The sequence below is a fragment of the Tetrao urogallus genome, assembly GCF_951394365.1.
Source record: "Tetrao urogallus genome assembly, chromosome: 6".
Lineage (NCBI taxonomy): Eukaryota > Metazoa > Chordata > Aves > Galliformes > Phasianidae > Tetrao > Tetrao urogallus.
In genome coordinates, this window is record NC_136819.1 from 24,785,262 (window position 1) to 24,808,495 (window position 23,234).

Genomic DNA, 23,234 nt, shown 5'->3' on the forward strand with positions numbered 1-23,234 from the left:
AGGTCCCTTGCAACCTAAGCCATTCTATGATTTTTGTGAAATGTACTTTGTACAATACAAATCAGTTATTTTGAAGATAGAGGGAAAGATATTTCAAGAAATTAATAGATCTGCTTATTGATTGAATTCTTAACATGCATTCATCAAGCATTAAATTAGTTTTCAATAATAATAAGAAAACTGTACTGCCGTTAAGTGTGGTTCTCAGTGTAAAGCAAGGAAACTCTTTTCTACACATGAATAGTTTAGAGATAAATGTAAAAATAAAACATTGAAAATAAATAGCTTATTGTTTTAGTCTTATCAGGAGGATGAGTACTTCAGATGTACAGGTCTACTCTCAAATTTTTTGAAGGTAGAAAAAGGAAATCACTGTATGATAAGATTAGTGAAGCTCTAGAACCCAGTGGCTTAGAGCTGAGGTGGATGCCCCAACCCTAGAGATGTTCAAGGTCAGGCTAGACTGGGCTCTGAGCACCTGATCTAGCTGTGGGTGTCTCTGTTCATTGCAGGGAGTAGGGCTGGATAGCCTTTAAAGGTCTCTTCCAACTGAGATGATTCTGTGATTCTAAGATACAGTTACACTGAAAAAAATAAAGAATTACAAATGTTTTTGTGCTCCAGTAAATACTTAAAGATTCATTTGATAAACAGAACAGTAAAGAAAAGCCAATTAAGTGTCTGAATTCTGTAATAATTATGGAAAAAGGTGTAAAATTTTGCTTCACTTTAGCTTCAGTGAATAAAGCAATATAAAAGTGGCTAAAATTGTAAACTCAAGTGACAATAGATGTAGAAATATGCCAAAGACATGGAATGTATATATATTAAAAAAAAAAAAATTAGAAATACCAAAGAAAAGTTGCCATGGTAATTGCAGAAATTTAGGGTCTGCTGCTCAAAATGGCCTAAATGATGTACTGGTGTGGCTTGTTTTCTCACTGAACGGTTCAGAGTTCAGGTACTAAATCTAGAACTTTGTAAAAAGAAAATAATATCTGGTATGTTTGAATTGGCATATTAAATGTGATAATGACTTATTGGTTGTTATGAACAGTACACTGTTGTTTCCCCATTTGATCAGTATAATTTCAAATATTTTGTAAAAGGATGCAACTGTATGTACTTTCTATGGAGTACTGACTATTCACGATCTGGTAGTACTATGGAATGAAGAACAGACATTTTAAAAGGCTTTTATAAGATTAGAGAGTTAAGCCCAAACTCCTACTTGGCTTAACTGAAAATCTTTGGAAAACGAGGAAGTTTTCAGTAAAAAGTTGAAAAGTGGACTTCCTTACAATATCATAGGCAGTATTAAAAATGTGAATATTGTGGTCTGTTATTTGCACAAGGGAAAAATAAAATTTAAAATGTTCTAGGAAAGAAGGAGGCCTGAGGCAGTGTAACAGCAAATAAGAAAATAGATTGTAAACTTTCTGAATTTTCATGAAGTTTCTAAAATAGATGTGTGTGTGTGTGTGTGTGTGTGGCTTGTAAAAGGAATAGTGAATATTTTCAAATGTATATAAAAAAGGGGAGGGGAGGGGAAAAAAAGAGAATAATTTATTTCAAATTAAAATACAGGACAGGGTGTTAAAATTTGATGGTAATAGTAAGCCAAAGATTGCAGAGTAATCCTTGGAGAATTATGAAAACAAAGCATAGCTCAGAGACGCTCTGAAAATAAATGCTATGTACCTTGTATGATCTTTCTTTCTTAGAGAAGACAAAGATGTAAAGGTAATTGTCTCTCTCTGAAGCTGAAACTCTCTGAAATTGGCTGTTGATGTGAGGTAGTGAAAGATATATAGGATTTCTGTCTGTACTTAACGCTCTAAGTTAATCTTTTCTTTTTACAGTACTTTAACTGTATGTTAAAAAAAAAAAAGACAAAAACACTTTAATTACAAGTTTTAGACCAGAATTCTGAGGTGTCATTGTGGTAGATCAGAGGTTGCTATGTTTTATGCAAAAAAAAAATTAAGAAAAACTGTCCAGTGTTTAAAATTAGACTGTCTAATTATACAACACAGTTGCTCATGAATAGACTGCAGAAGCTTGGTACATGCATTATATCTGGCTCAAGTTATTCACGCTATCCTCCTTTTTTTTTTCCTCCCCCCAGTAGAATAGTGGGACTGAAGACTGAACAAACAAGGTACAAAAAAAGATTTTAACTCCAATTGCTAACTGAACATTTCAGAGGATTATCTGAAGGTCTGTTAAAAGATGAATTTAAAAAAAAAAAAAAAAAAAAGCAGTTATGGCATAGTGGTATGATTATTTCTATTCACTGCTTATCTTACTTTTTTCAACAAATGAGATTAAAACTACACTGGCAGATAGGAAAATGTGTTGGGATATTGCTTTTAAAAAATGATTAACTACACACATGGAAGAGAACCAGAGCTGGTGAGCATTTCCTTGGAAATCAAAAGCCTGTTACCTCAGGTAGTAGTCATTACAGCACTTCAAAGGAGCTGGAAGCATGAGGTGAACACACTGTGGATTGTTGCAGCCCCAGAGAATTTGCATTAACTGGGTCTTAAGTAGCAGAAATGGTTCAGCTCTGAAATGAGTATAGGGACTCCAGTACCTGATAATAAAAGGAGGCAACTCCAGAATCCATCCTTTTTGCCTACCATAGACGGAAACAAAGAAACTTATGGAAGAATAATGTATGGATTGTGCTATGTGAATGCAACTAAGCTGATCACAGCCATTTAAACTGTACGTCTGTCTTGTGACAGAGACCCTAACAAAGAAGAAGAAACAAAGATGCACTAGAGGATAAAGAAATATCGCACATAGCACCATGCTGTGCCTAGAACACAAAGGCTCTCTGAAAGGCTGGGGGTGCTGCTGGCCTGGTGGATGTGTCAGCTGCAAGAACAGATCCCAAAATGGGAAGGGAAATAGAATGTGCTGAAGGAGGTTTTGGGAACTGCCAGGCTGACGTCTTTTCCATCTCTTGTACAGTCTCTCTTACAGCCTTGGCTGTGAAGGGGAGAGCAGAAGCCCTTGGCTGCCAGCAGCAGCTGGTTCAAGTGAAAGGATTTTGAAGAGCTTAGCAGAGCATGTGTTTCACAAAGTGCAGCAAACTAAAAGAAATTAAGGCAGGCTGTCAGCTGGCCCTATCTCAGGCGTGTGGCTTGCTGTAAGTGCTGGTTAAAGGCTTGCCATGGAGAAGCACTGCTAGGCCTGAGGGGCCTGGTGGGCCTCATCTGAGGCCTCCCACACTCGGCGCCTCTGAACTCTGCTCTGGGCCCTCAGCCCTGCATGGGCTGCACTGTGCTGGAGGGGTGCTGGGCCACAGACTCTACCTGTGGTGCAGCTTGATTAGGGCCTCAGCACCTTGCTGTGGCCTTTCCTTGGCCCCAGCTCTGAAGAGGGGTTCCCTTTCTGGCCCCGCCTGCCCCAGCACCATGAACCTGGGCCCTCGATTGGACCTGGCCTCTGTGTCTGGCTGGGAGTGGTGGGGCAGGCCCTGAAGGCCCTTGCCATGCCATGGATTGGAACCAGGAGCCTCCCTGCTAACACGGGCTTCATCTCAGGAATGCTGACCTGAGGAAGGGTTGTGGCTTTTTTCTCTCATTACCAGAACAGAGCTGTACTGCTAGACATAAATTAGTGGGTAAGTAGATGCGTCTTCATGTTCCTAAGCAAGCTGGATCAAAATTTCAGATTTATTTGGTGGTCACTCAAACTATGCAGCTGTTCTTCAGTCAGTTCTGGCCATGGAAGATGCCTGTGGTGTGGTCACTTGTGGAGCTCTTTCCCAGCTAGCTTAGGATAAAAGCCTTGATTTGTAAATTGTTATGTATTCTGTACTTCAGAAATGTTGGGATTTTTTTCCTACCTCTTTTCTGTGCGATGGGGAGTGGTTTGTAGGACATTACAGAGTGCTTTATGTGAAATTCTTCTGTTCCTTTTAGCAATGAACTTCCTTTTATTCCCTACACAGAAACCAGCATCTTCTAGAATAATGAGAGAAGACTTAAATCTAACACTAGTCAGTTACGTAGGAGGAAGAAAAACTGGCAAGAAATAGATATGCAAATGGCCTAATTCCATGAGTAAAAACATCAGTCGTAAATTCCTGAATAAATGAAGACTGACATAGTTTTCCTTTTTACAGCTGACCTCTTTTTTTGATAGGTATCTCTTCCTAAACCAATTTTCAGCCAACTCCAAGTCGACACTCTGAAATCTCTATCAGATATTTGATTTTTTTTTTTTTTTTTTTTTTTTCTGGATGGAAAACTCTTAGGTGTCTGGTTTTTCATCTTATTTATATTATCTAAAGCAGAGGACATAGATTAAAATCAACAATGTTTAGCCTGACTTAGAATCATTGTCCCAGATCCTCCAAAATCTTTACGCAGTTAAATATGTGATTATTGCTCAGATCCTTCATATTAATTTGTTTCTGTCAGCCATTTTGCTTAAAATTAGAATAGTACAGAGATAATGCTTAGTATCAGACATGATGATAATATATTGCTCTATGGGTTTCCAACCCTCATCCTCTAGGACTGTCTGGGGGCCAAAATAAACATCTGTTTTTCTCCACTAGAAGTACCACTGGGATTAGTTCTTCAATTTTTCTGAGATTTCTGACAGAGAAACTAGGCGTACTTCTTTTTAAGGTGTCTCAGGTACCTTTTTCACTAAGAGTGCATATGGCAGTAAAAGTCTGATTATTCCTTTGTGCTTGCAGCCGTGATGTCAAAGAGCAAAACAAGACAAATTAGGATCTCTTCTTGCAGAGGCCACAAAGTCTTTTCTACCAATGAGAATCAGTGAAATTCATATTGGGCTGTGTGTATTGGGCCACAGAAGTCACCCCGCTTTTCAGCAAGCATAGCTGCAGCTTGATTTTTTCCTACAGACATTGTGAACGTAAAAGGGATGGATTTCTAAAAAACACCCAACTATTCTTACTTCAAGTGGGGAAATGTTAAAGTCATAGAATCCTTAGAGTTGGAAGGGACCTCTGAAGACCATCTAGTCCAAATCCACTGGAAGCCATGCTTGCATCTCACCTTGCATCTCAACTGGGAGATGTGTCTAGGAGGCTGTTACTTTACTTTCTTATTGTGTGATGTTATTCGTACAAAAATAGGACAAGGGAAGAAAGAAACAGCAGGTTTTTTTGAAGCAAGTCTCTGCTCTTGTGAAAGAAAATGGAGTTGATACTGAACTGAAATGATAGAAGCAGCACAGTGCCCTGGTTGCTAGCAAAAAAAAAAAAAAAACAAAAAAAAAACCAGAGAATCTGGAGCAGACAGTTATCTGAGGCACATAATAACATGTGGACTTCTAATACTAATTTTGCTGTCTCCCTAAGCCTTGAAATGACTGCTAGCTCAAACCAGAGCTCCTTCTACCTCTTAAGCTGAAGTTGATGCCACTCACTCCTTCAGAAAAGGACTTGCTTTTTGCTTCAAAGCAACAGCGGATGAAAGCCATGCTTAATCAGTTTTACTATGGGAAGGAAAGCTTTATCTTTAAAAAACAAAGATCACTTTTTTTCAGTTTTGCAAAGCTTAGTTGGGTAGCTGAAAGGATATTTTTCAGGCAGTAGTCTGATACCAGTGTCTGGAAAAAAACAAAACCCCTGGCCCTTGTTGCCCCACCTTCCCCAAGTCATCTTCATTCAGATTTTATTCTTTGAAACATTCCCTAAATGGATCTTCCTGAGGATCCTCCTCAAATAGTGACAAGTATCAAAAGTGGCATTGAAGATTACAGAAGCTGTGACTTGCTCGAATCTTGCAGATTAGTACAATTCACATAATGCCAGGATATCTGTGCTCATTTTAGCTGTGTCTCTGCTTTATTTTGCATTAGTCACACATGTTAGACTAAGTCATGAGATCTTTCTGTAGGCCTTACTTTCCTATTCTATTTAATAGGATTTTACAAGTCCTGTGTTTGTCAAATATGCCACGATGAAGTGATAGGCAGTATCAAGGATTATCCTAAACAGTCATTTATGTTGTGCAGGTAAAATCTGCTGTTTAATAACTACTTCAATAAATTTTTAAGACCCAAAGGACAGTGTTTCAAAGCTGTGGGCAAAAGCCCAGCCTCTTCTGTGTTGTTGTGAGGTATGCAGTTACTGGTGTAGGAGGATACCTGAAAACAAAGAAGTTTTCTTTCCTCTTCCTTATTCACCTTCCCCAGTTTCTGATAAAATTGTTTGTATGTATTGTACAAGCAGCACGCAGTGCATGCCCCCATGCCTCTGCAAGGGCTCAAAGCTTCTTTGTGGCAGCAGTAAAAAAAGAAGAAAAAAGTATTTTTTGATAAAAAAGCGGAAACATTATTTGCATCTTTGAAAGGGTTCTTTCACTTCTCCCCCCCCCGTAACTTGCAGGTTTCCAGGACAGCTCTGAGGTGACAGTTCAAAATATATTAGCTGACCTCTTTAAAAATCAGCCTGCCAAGAGCTCTTTCTCCTCTGAAAGTTTGCTCCTCACGTTGTTAGCAGCCCCCATCAGGAATGCTGGCTGTGCATATCCAGCCTCAAGAAACCTTTGCTCTTTTCTAACCTGGGGTCCACGCCTCTAGATTTACTGCTTCCCCTCGCTATTTCCAATGGGTTGTGGAAAGCCAATCTCCATGTGAGTCATCTTAATTAGCTCTTGGCAATCCAGTGCTTGGAGGTGCAGCATACAGACTAAAGCTGCCCCTTTGTTAGACTGTTGCTATTTAGAGGTGGCTATGCTGTGTGGCACAGTGGTTTGTTCTTCCCAAGAGCAGGTGAAAGACAGTAAGAAAGGTCCACCCAAATCACAGACAGCAGTTGTGGAGTAGTCAAGGGACACTTCCTTGATACAGAGGTAGGTAGGTTCCTTGTTGTGGCAGATTTTTGTGCAAGATGGTCTGATCTTAGCACATCCCAACAGAAGGTGTTTTTCTCTTAAGTAATAGCAGGCCTCAGCAGTTAGCAGTGCACACTTTTGGTGTGTTTTGAGCTCTGTTTAAGTCCTGTTTAAGATAAAGCCTTATCATTTCTGGCAGGGTGTAGTTTAAGACAAGTAACTTCGTACTGATGTTCGTATGTAATCAAAAAAGTGACTTACATATGTGTAATGGAATCTAAAAAGATGTGGCACAATGGCTATACCGTATGTAATTGAGATATTCTTATCAGAAAGCTGAAAGCAAACTTGCTTTTGCTACTAAGTGAATCAAGATGATCTGGCACTGTGTGGAGAAGTAATGAATGCTGTTAACTGACCACAAGTGCTGGCACCACACGATGTAAATGCAGTTTGATTTAGCTGATCACTTTGTTCTCAGATGTACAGCAAGAGGAATGGAAACAGTCCCAGGAGAGTTATCAGAGGTACATCCCTGCTTCTGAAATGGAAATAACCACAATGCTGATGTTAAGGAGAGTACAGGAACATTCTGAGAAGTTTTCTCTGGAAAAAAAAAGTTGTCTTTTTGTGTGGGAGCAGGTGTGGGTGGTCAGGAGTAAAGGCTTGGGTAACTGTTACCAGCGATATGAGGGCTGCCCTAAAAGTAATGCCTCTTATTTTATGATGGCTCACATTACCAGAGACAAATGTTGGCAGTATGGCGGTAGATGTTGAACCTTCCTGCCAGTCTGTGTTACATTTTGTTACTGTGCAACAGATGGCAGCACAGGGGCAATCTGACAAAATGGTGTCTGACATGGAAGTGAGCAAAGTGGGACAGTGGTTGGTGTGTTTCAGCAGTGGCAAAAGTGACAGTGGGCCAGCTCTTCCAGTGCAAATTTTTGCGAGTATAGCATGTAAGTTCTTGTTCATTGCTGGTGTGAAAATGCATAACTAATGGCCATGACTATGTTTTGTAGCTGAGAATTTGCTCTATCAACTGGTGTGGTGTTATGCTCTCTGTATCTCCTATAGTTTCCACGGAAATAAGTAGGAGATTACTTTTGGAGCAACCTACATACTGTGCGTGCACTACTTTCCTTGTGCATAAGGGTTATTGGAAGGACTTCATTAGGCACAATCCCTTACTGAACATGCTTTGACCCAAGGTTCCCTATGTCACAGATGTGATAGCAGAGCAAAAAGAAGCCTTCTATTCCAAAGAAAGTATCAAAAATGTCCCAGTATTGGCCTCACAGGATACAAAACATTTCCGAAATGATGGCCCAGAATGAACTCAGCCAGAAAAAAAAATCAGGGGAAGAGCTGCTTCTTAGATTCAGCAACTCTGAAATTTAATCAAACTTTATTGCATTATCAGCCTTCTAGAAATGTCCACTTGCTACTGAATAGAATGAACAGATCAGAAAAACAGTGACTTCTCTGGACATGCAGTCTGGCACTTGAAATCAGTGGCATAAAGATCAGTGTGGATGTGAATGTCTTTCAGACATACCTGAAGGACCTGGGGAAGGGAACAGGAAATTGTTTTTGTGCCAAAGATGACCAACCCCACATGTGAATAATAGACTATTGTGTGGTTTTTCCCCCAGTTCAGTGAATAGTCCTGAGAAACATGATAGAGGAATCCACAGAGTGAAATACACTAACATAAAATGTCTCTCTCATTTTTCAACTTTTTTTCACTGCAAACTTTATGTTTTGAAGAAAGTATTAAATTATTGCAAGATTATTTGGACAAAGCTTACAGAGTTTCTGTATACGTTGGTAAATGGTTGGTGGAATTTGGTGTACATAATGTGTGAGCTCCAGCCTAAATCAGGAGTCAGCATTTATACTCCTGCCTATGAAAATAATACAGATGCTTATTAATTGCCAGCATTATTTGAACTGAGTGTCTGTAGAGGGACATTTCTGTATTGTGATGCCAATTCTTTCAGGCAGTCACAGAATCAAAGAATGGTTTAAATTGGATGGGACTTTAAAGCCTACCCAGTTCCATCCCCCTGCTATGGGCAGGGCTGCCACTCACTAGATCAGGCTGTTCAAGGCACCAGCCAACCTGGCCTTGAACACCTGCAGGGATGGGCCATCCCTGTGCCAGTCAGTCCCTCCCCATTCTCTGAGTAAAAATTTTCTTCCTGAAACCTGCCCTAATTCTTCCCTCTTTGAGGGTAAAGCCATTCTTCTTCATCCTGTCACCATCTGACCATGTAAAACTCAGTCCCCCTCCTGCTTGTAAGCTCCCTTCAATCACTGGAAGGTTGCAGTGAGATTTCCTCAGAGATCTCCAGCACAGTCAACCTTTCTTCATAGGAGAGGTGCTCCAGCCCTCTGAATCGTATCTCGAATTTCTTATGTTCTTATTAGCTTGTTCTACAAATTAAAATGAAAGGCTGCTGGACTTCAGAATTCAGCCTACAGAATAAAGAAAATCAAAATGTTGTAATTTTTCTGTAGAAAGTCTTTTATCTGCAGAATGTTTCTTTTGCCCTGTCACTGTAAGAGAGTATATCAATAAAGAAAATCTACAGTTTTGGAAATGTCAAAAAGTATTATTGAGTTGCATGAAAAATAATTGGAATGCACATATGTAAGCATTATTTAAATGTGGATGCAGGGCTTCAAAACTAGCAGAAAAGGTACAAAGGCAAATTTTATTTCTCCATTTCATGTTGGCATGAAAAATTCTTAGAGCAATGTAGAATATATAACAAAGGTTTTACTGAATGCAGAAGATTACAGTTTTTCTCTTTGTGGAAAACTGAGTAAAACTCAGATTTGATCAAATTGTCTTAGCTTGTAAGGATTTAGGCTTGTAACTTGAAATGCTACCATTCTTGAACTTCTCTCTGAAAGGAAAGCAAACCTTAGCATATGGTTAAGTTTATCTGATACATACTTCCTCCTGTATGCTTGGCTCTATTTCTTGCTCTACCCGTTCGGTGGCTGCCCTAAAATGTACAATCTCTTTCATAAATGAGGTTTTTTATACATCTTTAAGCCTAGAAAAAAAATGTTCTAATACAATGGCATCAAGAATATCCTATCTTAACCTCAATAGATTTGGCTAGACAGAATTGATCAAATGGATGCTAGAAGGCATATATTACAAAAACACCAGTCAAGCGAGTACGTAACTGTCAATCTGAGCACAGCACCCAGAAAGGCAGAAACATGGCATTTAGATTTGGATCTCCTAAATTTGGGGGGAAGTTTAGTTTTCAAAATGTAATTGTAGTACATTTACTATATTCGGGCTTGAACAAGATGCTTATACCTCTACATGCCTGTCAAGAAACTCAGTTTATGTGCAGGTAAACAAAACATTTTGCAATGTTCTTCTAGAAAATCTATGAAATTCAGCTGCTACCAGTTGACTGCTGATCCTGTTCACAGAACTATCGTCGGTTACTCTTCTAGCAGATATTGTACCTGTATTAAAGAAGGGTCAGGAGTGGTAGTAAAAATGACCCAACCAACAATGGGGCCATTAGTCTGATTCAACAGTGCGCAAAAGGAAGTAATTAAGGTGAGACAAAAAAAAAAAAAAAAAAAAAAAAAATGGAGCATACATTTTCTAGAGGTAGATCATGCTGTACTGATCTGGTATCTTTGATAAAAGAGATTGTCTAGTTAGAACAAATTCTGTGGCTTTAATTTGCCTGGACTTTGGGGAAGCCTTTCATATATTATCACTCTGAAAATCTTGCAGCTGAGGGTGCTGCACTTTTGATGAACAAAGAGTAAAGACATGTGACGTCTTCAGAGCAACAAGGAGCAATTGATGTTTGGTATGATTGAACTGTAAAATGGAAAGGAGAGTGGATGGGATGTGGCAGACTATTGAATTTATGGTTACAGCAGGTCAAGGCTGATTTTATCGAGGCCTGAGAAGAGGCAGCGGTAATAGCTGTGAAGGGCAAGTAACTAATTATGAGCAGGTTTTTTTGAGCAGTTAGATAACTTGTACTCTGAAGTACTGTGGGAGCTTCTCTGCTTATACTATTTTAGTTTTCTTATATTCTTTAATGAATGTATTTGCTTTTTCTCGTCTTTCAAACGTATGTTACTTCCCTTCTTCTGCTCTATCAGAAGGGGGGAAAGCCCCAGATCTGAGCATCAGGAGGTATTGGATACCTTTGGGGTTTCATCAGAGCTCAGAACAAACTTTAATTGCATTCGTTATGTAAGTAATCAAATATAAATAACTTTGAATTAAGGAAAGGGTAAATGGTGAACCAACCAGCATTCAGGGATTATCAGAGATTATGTGGAGAACGCGCTGAAGTTGATAATGCAGCTGTTTCCAGAGATCTTTCCAGCCTTTTGGCAATCCTATCATTTCAACTGTTTGCCATAGCAGTCAAACATATCAGTAGCACGTACAGGAATTACTGTAATTTCATTATTTGACATGGAAAATCTTATCCCTGGATCAAGTGCTGAAGATCACCCTGTGTTTGACTATGACCAAGCTTCCTCCCTACTGAGTGTTTGTTTGAGACACACCTGCACTTACAAATTTATCTTCTGGAGATTTTAAATATATAGCACTCATTTTTGTTTGTTTACTTGGGATAAATAATAAACCACTTTGTGTGCAACTGATATTATACTTCGAGCTATAGCATGAGTATGTATGGTGAAGTTTATCCACATATGGAGGTAAAGGGCATGGTATATATATGCTCCTGCTTTTAAAGTTGCATCATATATATATGCTCCTGCTTTTAAAGTTGTACAATGTCTTCCACTTAACAGTTTCAGTTGTTTGGAAATTTTTTCCCTAGATTTTGCTGTTGAGATTGAAGGTATGTAAGTTTGATTTTTATCCAATACTCTTTGCAATTAAAAGTAGAATTTGTGTAATATTTCCAAAGCATATTGGAGTATATTAAGTTGCAAGTCATTGCTTTAAAAGATAATGGCTAGAAGAGAGTAGAAACTAATACCTGCTACAAGATCTCTTATGACGGGAGAGAGAGTAGGCAGCCCTTCAGGCACCTGGAAAATACTGCATTTCAAACGCTGGTTTAAGGAAGCTGAGTGTTTTCTCTGTGTGTCAGTGGTCTTTCACTATGGCAGCTCCAGTCCTTCTGTTGGTACTTTATGGAAGATATTGAAGACTGGGGGAAATCATAAGAATAACCAATATACCTGAGCTCTGTTTTCAGGTCATCCAAGCCTTTATTGACTTGTTTTCATTCTTGGCTTTGTCTCACTTCACAGACCAAAGGTTGATGATAGAAATTTGTTCAGTCTAGCTGGAGAAATGTTTATCATGATTCTAGGGCTGGTTGACAGAGTTCGGGCAAATTCAGGCTGGGAAAAATTCACATATCTTCTCAGATTAGGGAAGATACAAGAGTGCTGGCGAGTTGAGACAGAAGAGTTGAAGACAAATTCTATGTTGCAAAACAAACAAACAAAAAAACCCAACCCAACAACATTTTAAGCAAGGTTGGCTGCTTTTCATAATCAAACCTGTTCATTATCAGTTAGAGAGGTTAAGTAAAATACAGGCAACAAACAAATGTAATGAAGTGATTACCAGTGAACTTGTGCTATGGCTCTTTTTCCTTTCTGTTTAAACAGGCAGTAGTCAACAAGTACTGTTCTTACAAGTAAAATAAAATCAAATATTAATTATTAAGAGAGTCATTTGCACTGTTAACTGAATCATCAACAAATTAGCAATTATTAACAAACACAGTGTTTGTTAATAGAAATTGTGTCAATTAAGTGTTAAAGGAAAAGAAGACATGAGGGTTATGCTGTAGATGTGCTTCTTGGGGTGTTGTCCTTTTTGGATAGACGAGTACCAGTGATGCAGGTCTTCAGCTGTCAGTCAGGGTCTCACCACACAGCATCTCATTTTCAAACTGAGAACCAGGCTTCACTGCTGATAGTCTCAGTTCTGAAGTAAAAGATGGGTATAAAAGGAAAGAAAAGATGAGTCCCAGCAAAGCCTCCAGAACTGCAGGGAGTTGCCGTGTCCCATGTCAGACCTCAGGGTTTCGGTGAGAAACATTTCATTAATGTCAGCAGGTGTTGAGACAGGCTCAGAAAACCCAGGTTACTGCGACCCTTCTGCTCCTAACGACACAAGCAGTCCATCTGCAGAACGCTGTCAGTAGGTCTGGCCCGTTGTCTATTTACATCTTTGTCAGAGCTGGAGGGGTTGTGCTGTACACGTAGCATCAAAGGGTTACACCTTCTTGTTATGAGCTACACTATTGAGTAAACAGAAAGCAAACTGGAACCAGAGCTGTAAAAGCTGTATCCACGCAGGCAGCTTCAGAGGCAGAAAACGTAAAGGTACTTGTCTTCTTTTTTTTCTGTTTTTGTAGAATATGACCTTATTCCCCCTCTGGGTGTTTTACAGGAAAATCAGAGCATCTGTATTCTGTATGTGTGTTTTAAAAGATACTCAGTTCTGACTTTAGGGTTAGTGATGTCAAAGGCAGTTGACTTTTCAGTAGGTCTCTTCAGATGCAGGAATCATTTTGCAATAGTTAATGACTTCTTGTTGTTTTGGAGTGTTTTAAAATGCTAAATGCTTTGTAGGCAATAGATTTCAAGAAGTAGTAAGAAGTGTTGATGTTGTTCCTAGGCTATTTTAAATTTCAGTTGATATTACATTTTAAATTTTCTGCATTTTTTCTCTCTCTGCTTTGTTTAAAATCCAGGACACACTCTTATTTAATGCCTTCAATTTCCGCTTTTGTATTTTTTTATTTGTTTGTTCTGTTAGAGTAAGTATAGCTGTAAGTAAACCTTGGAAAATCCTCATAAAGCACAAAATCTTTTTTCCCCTCAAACTTCCGACATTCTCAGCTATAAATAAGATGCCATAAACCCATTTTTATTCATGACAGTGTACAGAGAATCCAAAAGCTCACACAAATTTCTTCTGCTGTCATTTCACTAGTGGAAGTGTTTCCAGAATACTCTGATTTTTTACGTTCTTATGTATCAAAACCAGAAGCTGTTTTGAAAATCCTCCTCTAACAGAGCTTCTAAACTTTGGAGCAATTTCTCCTGTACGATGAATTGTACCATAATGTTTTGGTGGTAAGCTTCCTTCATATTTTTGGCTCCCATAGTGTTTGAAAGGGAGATGTCAAGGCTTATTGAGAATACAAATTAAACAACAGCTTGTTGTTCTATTTGTCTTACAATCTGCTTTATATTTTTCTTATTCAATTTCATCTTTTGAAATGTACTGGTGGTTCTAAAGCACAGAAAACTGATACAAGGCGTCATGCTTTTTCTCAGGCTTCACGTACGCTAGGAATGCTTACTAGCTAGAAATTCTTGTCGACTGTACTGTCTGTGTTTACTCAGGTAATCTGCCGTGTAAAAGAAAGGTATGTCTTATACATCTGAGTATTCCTCTCTTCTGAAGATGTAACAGTAGATACCTCAAACAGAACATTTAGCTATGACTGTGCAAAGTGCTTCTGCCATTTCCCTCATTTTCCTGCTTTGCTTGTACAGACGTTTGCCATCTGCTGCAGACAGTCACAGTTGTACAACCTGTATTCTGGCAGTACAGCGTGGTACCATGTCTGATTTCTTAAATAATATATAAACCCACCATAAAAGCTCTGTTTTCCTTGTATTGCCACATTTTGGCTGAACTAGGATCTGTGGAAAAAAAAGAATCAATGAAGCATTAATTTCAAAAGTGTGGTTAACGGGGTTCGGTAATGACTGTTCTTAGATAGGAGAAAAAACACATTTTATTTATTTATTTTATTGACTGGTTGGCCTTTCCGGAGGGTATTAATGCAGGACTTCATGTAGATACCCTTTTACTGGCTAACCCTCGCTCTGTACTACTACCTGAAGGGAGGTGGAGGTGAGACGGGAGTTGGCTTCTTCTCCTGTGTAATTAGCTGAGAATTGCCTCAAGTTGCACTAAGGGAGATTGAGGTTGAACATTAGGAAATAACTCTCCAAGATTGCAGTCAGGCACTGGAATGGGCTGCCCAGGGAGGTGGTGGAGTTACCGACCTTGGAGGTGTTCAGGAAATGTGTAGATGTTGTACTGAGGGACTCGGCTTAGTGGGAAATGTTGGTCATAGGTGAGCAGCTGGACTGGGTGATCTTCAAGGTCTTTACCAACCCTGGTGATTCTACAATCACTGCTCCTAAACCTAGACAGACACTGCTATTGCTTATTTTCTTTTTGGAGGAATAGAAGTTGTGGAGAAGCTTTTGCTTATGTTATTCATTATTTAGTTTTAAATATTGTAGCTATTCATAAGAACTGTTAAAGTTAATGTCTCTCATCAGTCTAACCAACTGAAGCAAAATGTGCTCCTGGAAAATGGTGCTATAAAGGTCACTGTACATGAAAGAATGCTGAGTCTGTAGCATGATGTTCTGATATAAGGACAACTTCCTTATAAGAGTACTAACACTATAAAACTATAAAACTATAAACTATGAATGGGGAGCTATTCTTGAGGCTCCGGGAGAAAAAGAGAATCTATTGCCTGTGGAAAGAGGGACAGGCCACTCAGAATGAATACAAGGAAGTCGTTAGGATGTGTAGAGGTGAAATCAGAAAGGCAAAAGCCCAGCTTGAATTGAACCTAGCCGCTGAGGTGAAAAGGAACAAGAAACTCTTTTATAAATACATTAACAGTAAGAGGAGGACAAAGGAGAATATCCACTCTTTGCTGGATGAGGCTGGGAATGTCACCACTGAGGATAAGGAAAGGGCAGAGGTTCTGAATGCCTTCTTTATGTCTGTCTTTAAAAGTCAGACCAGTTATCCTCAGGATACTCCTCTCTCTGACCTGGTAATCTCGGCTGGGGAGCACACTAACCCCCCTGTGATTCTGGAAGAAACAGTCAGAGACCTACTGCTCCAACTGGACTGTCACAAGTCGATGGGGCCAGATGAGATCCACCCGAGAGTGCTGAGGGAACTGGCGGAGGTGATAGCCGAGCCGCCTTCCATCATCTGTCAGCGCTCCTTGTTGACTGGTGAGGTCCCAGAAGACTGGAGGCTTGCCAATGTGACTCCCATTTACAAGAAAGGTCATAAGGAGGATCCGGGGAACTACAGGCCTGTTAGCCTGACCTCGGTGCCGGGGAAGATTATGGAGCAGATTGTCTTGAGGGAGATCATGTGGCATGTGCGGGATGAGCGGGGGATCAGGCCTAGCCAGCATGGGTTCGTGAAGGGCAGGTCCTGCTTGACCAACCTGATCTCCTTCTATGATCTAGTGACCCATCTGGTGGATGAAGGAAAGGCTGTTGATGTGGTCTACCTAGACTTCAGCAAAGCCTTTGACACTGTCTCCCACAGCATTCTCCTGCAGAAGCTGGCAGCCCAAGGCTTGGATGGGTACACTCTTGGCTGGGTGAGGAGCTGGCTGGAGGGCCGGGCACAGAGAGTGGTGGTGAATGGAGTCAAATCCAGCTGGCGACCGGTCGTGAGTGGTGTTCCCCAGGGATTGGTGCTGGGGCCTGTCCTCTTCAATATCTTTATTGATTACCTCAATGAGGGCATCGAGTGCACCCTCAGTAAATTCACAGATGACACCAAATTGGCTGGAAGCGTGGATCTGCCTGGGGGTAGCGAGGCCCTACAGAGGGACCTGGACAGGCTGGAGAGCTGGGCTGAAGCCAATGGGATGAGTTTCAACAAGGCCAAATGCCGGGTCCTGCACTTTGGCCACAACAACCCCAGGCGACGCTACAGGCTTGGGGCGGTGTGGCTGGAGGACTGTGTAGGGGAAACGGACCTGGGGGTATTGATTGATGCTCGGCTGAACATGAGCCGACAGTGTGCCCAGGTGGCCAAGAAGGCCAATGGCATCCTGGCTTGCATCAGAAACAGCGTTGCAAGCAGGAGCAGAGAGGTGATTGTTCCCCTATATTCAGCACTAGTGAGGCCGCACCTCAAGTACTGTGTCCAGTTTTGGGACCCTCACTGCAAGAAAGATATTGAGGCCCTGGAACGTGTTCAAAGGAGGGCAACAAAGCTGGTGAGGGGTCTGGAACGCAGGCCATATGAGGAGAGGCTGAAGGAGCTGGGAATGTTCAGCCTGGAGAAGAGGAGGCTCAGGGGAGACCTCATTGCTCTCTATAACTTCCTGAAGGGAGCTTGTAGTGAGCTGGGGGTCGGCCTCTTCTCTCGTGTCATTAGTGAAAGGACCAGAGGGAATGGCTTCAAGCTACGGCAGGGGAGATTCAGGCTGGACATGAGGAAGTATTACTTTTCAGAAAGGGTGGTCAGGCACTGGAATGGACTGCCCAGGGAGGTGGTGGAGTCACCGAGCCTGGGGGTGTTCAAGGAAAGGCTGGATGTTGTGCTGAGGGACATGGTTTAGTGGGAGCTATTGGGAATAGGTGAACGGTTGGACTGGATGATCTTTTAGGTCTTTTCCAACCTTGGTGATTCTATCATTCTATGAAAACAGTTTCAGTATCTCAAGATCTCTATCCAATCTGAAAATATCACTGACCTCATTTGTTCCATAAGAATCAGAACTTTTTCCTAATGATAACTGCTTTTTCCTGTGCTAATACTTGGATTTTGGGACTTTTAAGCTTATTTATATCAAACTTATATTTTATTACACCTTATCTGTACTACAGGAAGGACTCAGAAGTGCAGCTATAATGGCATTTACGTGGAGAGATCAGGCACTGATAGCCCATGTTGAGTCTAGGTGGATTAGGTGGTTAGTTGAAAAGTCTGTGCTCAGGTGAAATACATTGGTCTGACCAAAATTTTCATTCAGAAAAGTTTAAATTTTCCTGGAAAAAAAATCATAAGGTGAAGAACCTTGTGTAAAAAAATCTGCTCTGTGACTCTGGTATATTGGATAAGCCTGAGCTTCATGCTGGGTTATGTTACACTGATTTTAAAAGATGTGGCTCAGAGAACCAAAGCATCTGTTTTCATTATTCAGTAGAAATTTGAAAGGTCAGAAAGCGGCATCAAATGGATTTTAATCTTTCTAATATTTTCTAAAATGAGAACAAAGTAACTTTTTTGCAAGTATAAAACTGCTTCTGAAGACCATATTGTTCTGTATAAAGTCACTTGAAATTGTCAACATAAGTGAATTGCAAAAGTGATATGGGCAGTCAGTAACACTGATATTCTGCTGGCAATGGTGGCACACATCCTAGGAACTCCTGTTTCGAATCAATACAACAAACGCTCCCCAGATCTTCATTCTGATGGACATCAGATAGACATCAGATGGACATATAATGTTCTTTTGCCAAGCACATCTGTATATGGACCAAGTTAGAGGATAGGCTGAAGGAGTTTAATCATTTCTACCCTGCGAGGGCACTTCATTAAAATCACATGAACTTGGATTTTGATTTATATGAAGAAACACCTGAATGACTTCAGAGATTATAAAGCAGCGATTTGATTCTGCAGCCCTCTAAAAAAGTACATCTCCACATTTCCTCCCCACATCTCACTTCCCTTAGTGCAGCGCCCTTCCGTGTCCCATCATCATTAGTGTCCCCTGAGGCAAAGGAGCTGTGTGTCGTTTTAGCGGTTTGCAGCAGAGCTCTCAGGAAAGGCAGGCTTGAGTTATAAAAGTATATAACTTTTATTATAGGTATAGCTATAGGTACTTTTATAACGGACTCCATTAGGAGGCTCCAGGAAAAGAGAAAGACCCATTTTTAACATTTGGAAAAGCTGTGCAGTTGCTGAATCTCAGGTACACTAGTTTCTGGAAGATAGCAGTAGTGTTGCTGGTTCTCTTAGTCACTATATCAAAACAATTTAGCTGGTATAATCTAGCATGGAAACTTTGATAAATTTATCTTTTCAAGAGCAACAAGATGGGACTTCTAAAGTACATAACTACTGTGAGCCACAGACTTGCAAAAAATGCGTATTGGAAAAGAGTTCAAGAGGGCTTTTGCATTTTGAAGCTATAGAAGAGGATCAGTTGTACCTAGGAAATTAAGTATTTCATTATCTTCATTTGTAATAGATTTTCTTGATACATATTATAAACTTTCGTGCTGTTGTTTTTTAAGCCCTACACTTAATATCCACATCAGATAAAAATAGTCAATCTCTGCTTCTTTGCAGACAGCTGATATAGATGAACATCACTTGGCTTTCTGTTCTTCAGACTTAGGAATCTCAATTTCCCAAATTCCCAATTCTATAGTTTCCCTTTTTTTGGGGGGGGGGGAGGAAGGAGAGGGGACCTTTTTTTTTCTAGATCTCTGCCCATTTTCTTTGCTCTCCCCTGTGCGCTCTCCTGTTGGTGTGCCTTCTACAAGAACAGTTTTCCTGCAACAGGACACAATGCTGTTTGCTAACCAGAAATATAATGGGAAGATTCTCTAATGTATCTTACAAATAAAAAAGTTTATCTTTCTAATGTACAATTTGCTTTCTTGTAGTAGTATCAAGTCAATTAAAAATGTACAGCTTCAGACTGACTACAACTCTCACAGGCCTTTTTGATGTAATGGCTGCCTAAGTGGCATTGGTAACTGCCACTCCTGCATCTTTACAAAGTATTAGTCCCACTAAGGACCTCCCACTTGTAAAGACGAGTGCAGTACACTATTTTTTCTTTCCCTTACAAACTTCTTATTTGACAAGAGCATTCAGCATTTAACAAACCATGAAATGGGTTTGCTATTCATCTAGGCTTAGTGTTTTCTGCAAGGTTGAAGGATCATTCCTTTATGCGTCATTAACGAAAACATACTTGGCCTAGAACAGGCACAGCTGGAATCTCATTGATTATATTTTTTTGCAGTTTGAAAATAAATGATGATAAATGAATTATAAAGGTTGCTTTTCCTAGGTAGTTTTATATTCCCTCTAAAGTACCTTCATTATGTTTTATAATTTACTTACAAAAATGTTAGCAATCAATGTGAATAGCATGAAAATTAACAAGTTGTATGATCTGCTTCTCCTGTATTTGAAACCTCTTACCCTTTTATAGAAAGTAAATTATATTTTTGGCATGTCGGCTACTAGCTTTTAAAATTACCTCTAAACCTTCTATGAATAACTTCTTTTGTTATTAATTCGGAGACTTTTCCAAATTGATCTCTTTCTCATTTCTTGGCTTTTAAAAGATGAGCATCACAATTTTTTCACGTGACTTTGTGAATTTTCAGAGAGGAAACTAACAGCTCCAAATTTGCTTCACTGTATTCTCAGGGTATCCGCCTGTGCAGTTCCTCAGGCCTAGCCTTCACTATGGAGGGGATTAATTTCACCTTAATTTAGCTACCTATAAAATAGATATCTATGTCTGTGCTGGAGTTGAGGTTCCTGTCACTGTTGAGCAAGACTTGATCAGTACAGTCAATGATCAATAGAGAGCTTTTTTGGAGATGTGCTGTAGAGACCTACCTGAGGATGGGGTGAGTTGCAGTCTTTCCAAATTATTCTCAAACCTGTTGTTTTCCTGTTTTAGAAAGATTTTTTCATACTTGGTTTAGTCATACCTTTACAGATCCCCCCTTATGAAAAGTGATGCTCAGTGTACTTTACCCTGCTGTAAGCGATCCATCACTGTTTTTTTTTTCCTTTTTCATTACAGATTTGTTGTCTTGCTATCCGTTATGTCTGTTGCATTTGGCAGTTAAATTTGTGCTTTATCCTTTCTGATTTTTTTCATTATTTCATGCTGTTCTTTCTTGTCCTTAGCAGTTTGATCTGTTTTCCACTTTCTGTACTTCTCCTTCTTGTGTTTTAGATCACTGAAGACCATGTTGTTTAGCCAAGTTGGTCTCTGACCATACTTCCTATCTTCCTACTGTGTGGAATTGTTTGTGCTTGTACCCTAAACATCATTTCTTTAAGCAACTGCCAACTCTGCTGAATTCCTTCTGTCTTAGCTATGTTTCCCTTGAGAAATTACCTGCTGTATCCCAGGGTTTATTGTAATCTACTTGCATAGAGTCATTGGGTTTGAATTGCTGTTGCTCTTTTTCTTTATCTAAAAGTAACATACATTATCAGACCACAGTTTTTCTCAACCAGATTACCTTTACCCTCATGTTCCCAACTATCCTCTCTCTTGGTTGCTTAGCAGGCAGCCTCTTGGCAGGCTGCTATTGAAGTACTTGGCAGGCTCTGAAAGCTGCTGTAGACCATACACAGGGGGTGGTTAAATGCTGTTCGTTACACCCAGAGACAAACACAGCACACTGCTTTGTAATATACAAATTGAGATGATCACCTAAACATTCAGAAGGAAACAGTCACCTCTTTTAGCTGAGCATTCAATCAAAAAGAGGATAAATACATATGCAGGGTGTTTCAGACGCTTCCCCTAGGAAGGCATCTGTGTGCCTACAGAAGCACCTTGCCTGGCCTGAAGTTCAGGTAAGAAGAATATAAAACTTTTCTCCCTTTTCTTTGCAGACACGGGCATAAAGTGAAATAACATGTCTCTTTGACCTGCTTGTCATTCTCTGAGTCTTGTTCTATTTTTTCATTCCTTCAAGTAACGGTAATCTCCACTGAGGTTGTCTGATTGTAAAGTAAAATTTGCTTGCCGGTCTGTTTTCATGTTACCTTGATTTTCATGGTGTAGCTGAATCTGTACAAAGGAAGATTTCTTTGAATTTTTTTTTACTTTTTCTTTTTTTTTTTTTAATTTATGCATTCAGAAATTGCCATGGAATCTCAGTAAACAAACTGGGACGTTTCTTAGCTTTTGAAATCATACCATGATGAAGTGTATCTACAGAGGGGTTTTAATTGTCTGTTTTTTATTCTGTTACCTCTCTCGAGAACAGAGAAGTTGAACACACAGCTAAAATTTGATGCTGCAGGGATTCTGGTGTCTGAAGAGAGAATGGCTTTTGTTCATTTTCTGGCTTTGCTAAGGATAAAACACATCTTGACTCTTCTTATTTCAATACAATTTACAGTTGCATAGGATTTTGTCAAATTTCAAGTGTTCAAGCAGAATTTTTCCATGCTGGATATCTGCCTGTGGGTATTATTTTTTTAAAAGCCTTTCAGCAAAAATAGCTGATAGCCTTTTTATACTGATCTTTTTTGTCACATCAAGTGGTTCTGGTAATCTTTCCTCTGAAAATTTCAGATATTCTGCAGATGTTGCAGAAGGCATTTAAAAATGAGGTGATGTATATTCTCAAAGAAACCTTAGCTGGGTTGAGGTGGCACAGGGAAGTAAGCTGAGAAGTAAGCCACCCCATTTAAATAGCAAGGCAAGCATGAGCAAGATGTTTTTGGAAAGTGCTGAGGATAACTGGCAAAATAGATTCAAAGAATGAAATCAGTGGAAAGAAACTGCCTTGAAAGGCAGTGAGAAAATTGGTGTGGGAGGGAGTGGAAAAGAAAATTTGTCATTTTTTGTTTGGGAGATACTAAATTTGCTAGAAAAGGTAAAGAACAGCATGGGATGTGCTTACAGACCTCAGAAGTGAGAAGCAGTGAGGCTGTGTAGGAGGTTTGGAAGAGGAAGGAGAGACAGATCTGAAGAGCTGGGCTCAGAAGTGTTGTGGGTGGGGAGACTGTAAGATTGACTGAGGAAATTAAGGGAGTGGTTTGGCAGTTAGAGCAGGCAAAGACCTTGTTCATGCATGGGGAAAGCTGAACATCAGCATCAGGATGAGACCTGATGGGCATCTGGGAAGCTGGAAGCCAGGATTCACAAACTGACAGGGAATTATATGAGAAGCCTTTTGGAGATGAGGTGAGGATTTGCTGACACTGGGTTAAAAGCTTGAGAACTGGAGATGGGGACTGGGGAGTAAGGGGGGCCCACCTGGGCTGGTGGCTGAGGGACAATCACTGGTGCCTGTATAAATACTTTGTCCAGCAGGAGGGGAAGGCAGTGCTGGGAGTAAAGTGCAAGCAAGTGGGATTTGAGGTACCAGAATTGGAAGAATCTGAGCAGGTCATGCAAATAGAGACGGTGAGGGAAGCAGGGGGAAGTTGTGCTAAGGATCACTCTCCACCAGTGACAGGAATGACATCCAGCATGCCTGAATCTCACTATTTTGTTGCTGTCAGCAGACAATTCTGATGGTCTTGGGTCTCATCCTTTCCAACCCCAAGCTTGATCAGAAGATAACCTGCTGCACTATTGGTCATTCTATCAGGGTGAGTACCACAAGAATGATCAAGGTTGATAAGTTATCACTAACAGTGATTTTTGTGCATGGTGTTATGATGCTGCATTAAGACGTTTTCAATAGCTTTTCATAGTTGCATGTTGTTGTTGTTTAAAGAAACGTGCTATTATGCTCAATTTGGTATACAGTTCACAGATGATAGATGTGTTCTAGGGCTGTGCAGTAGGTTTCCTGCTGTCTACAGCA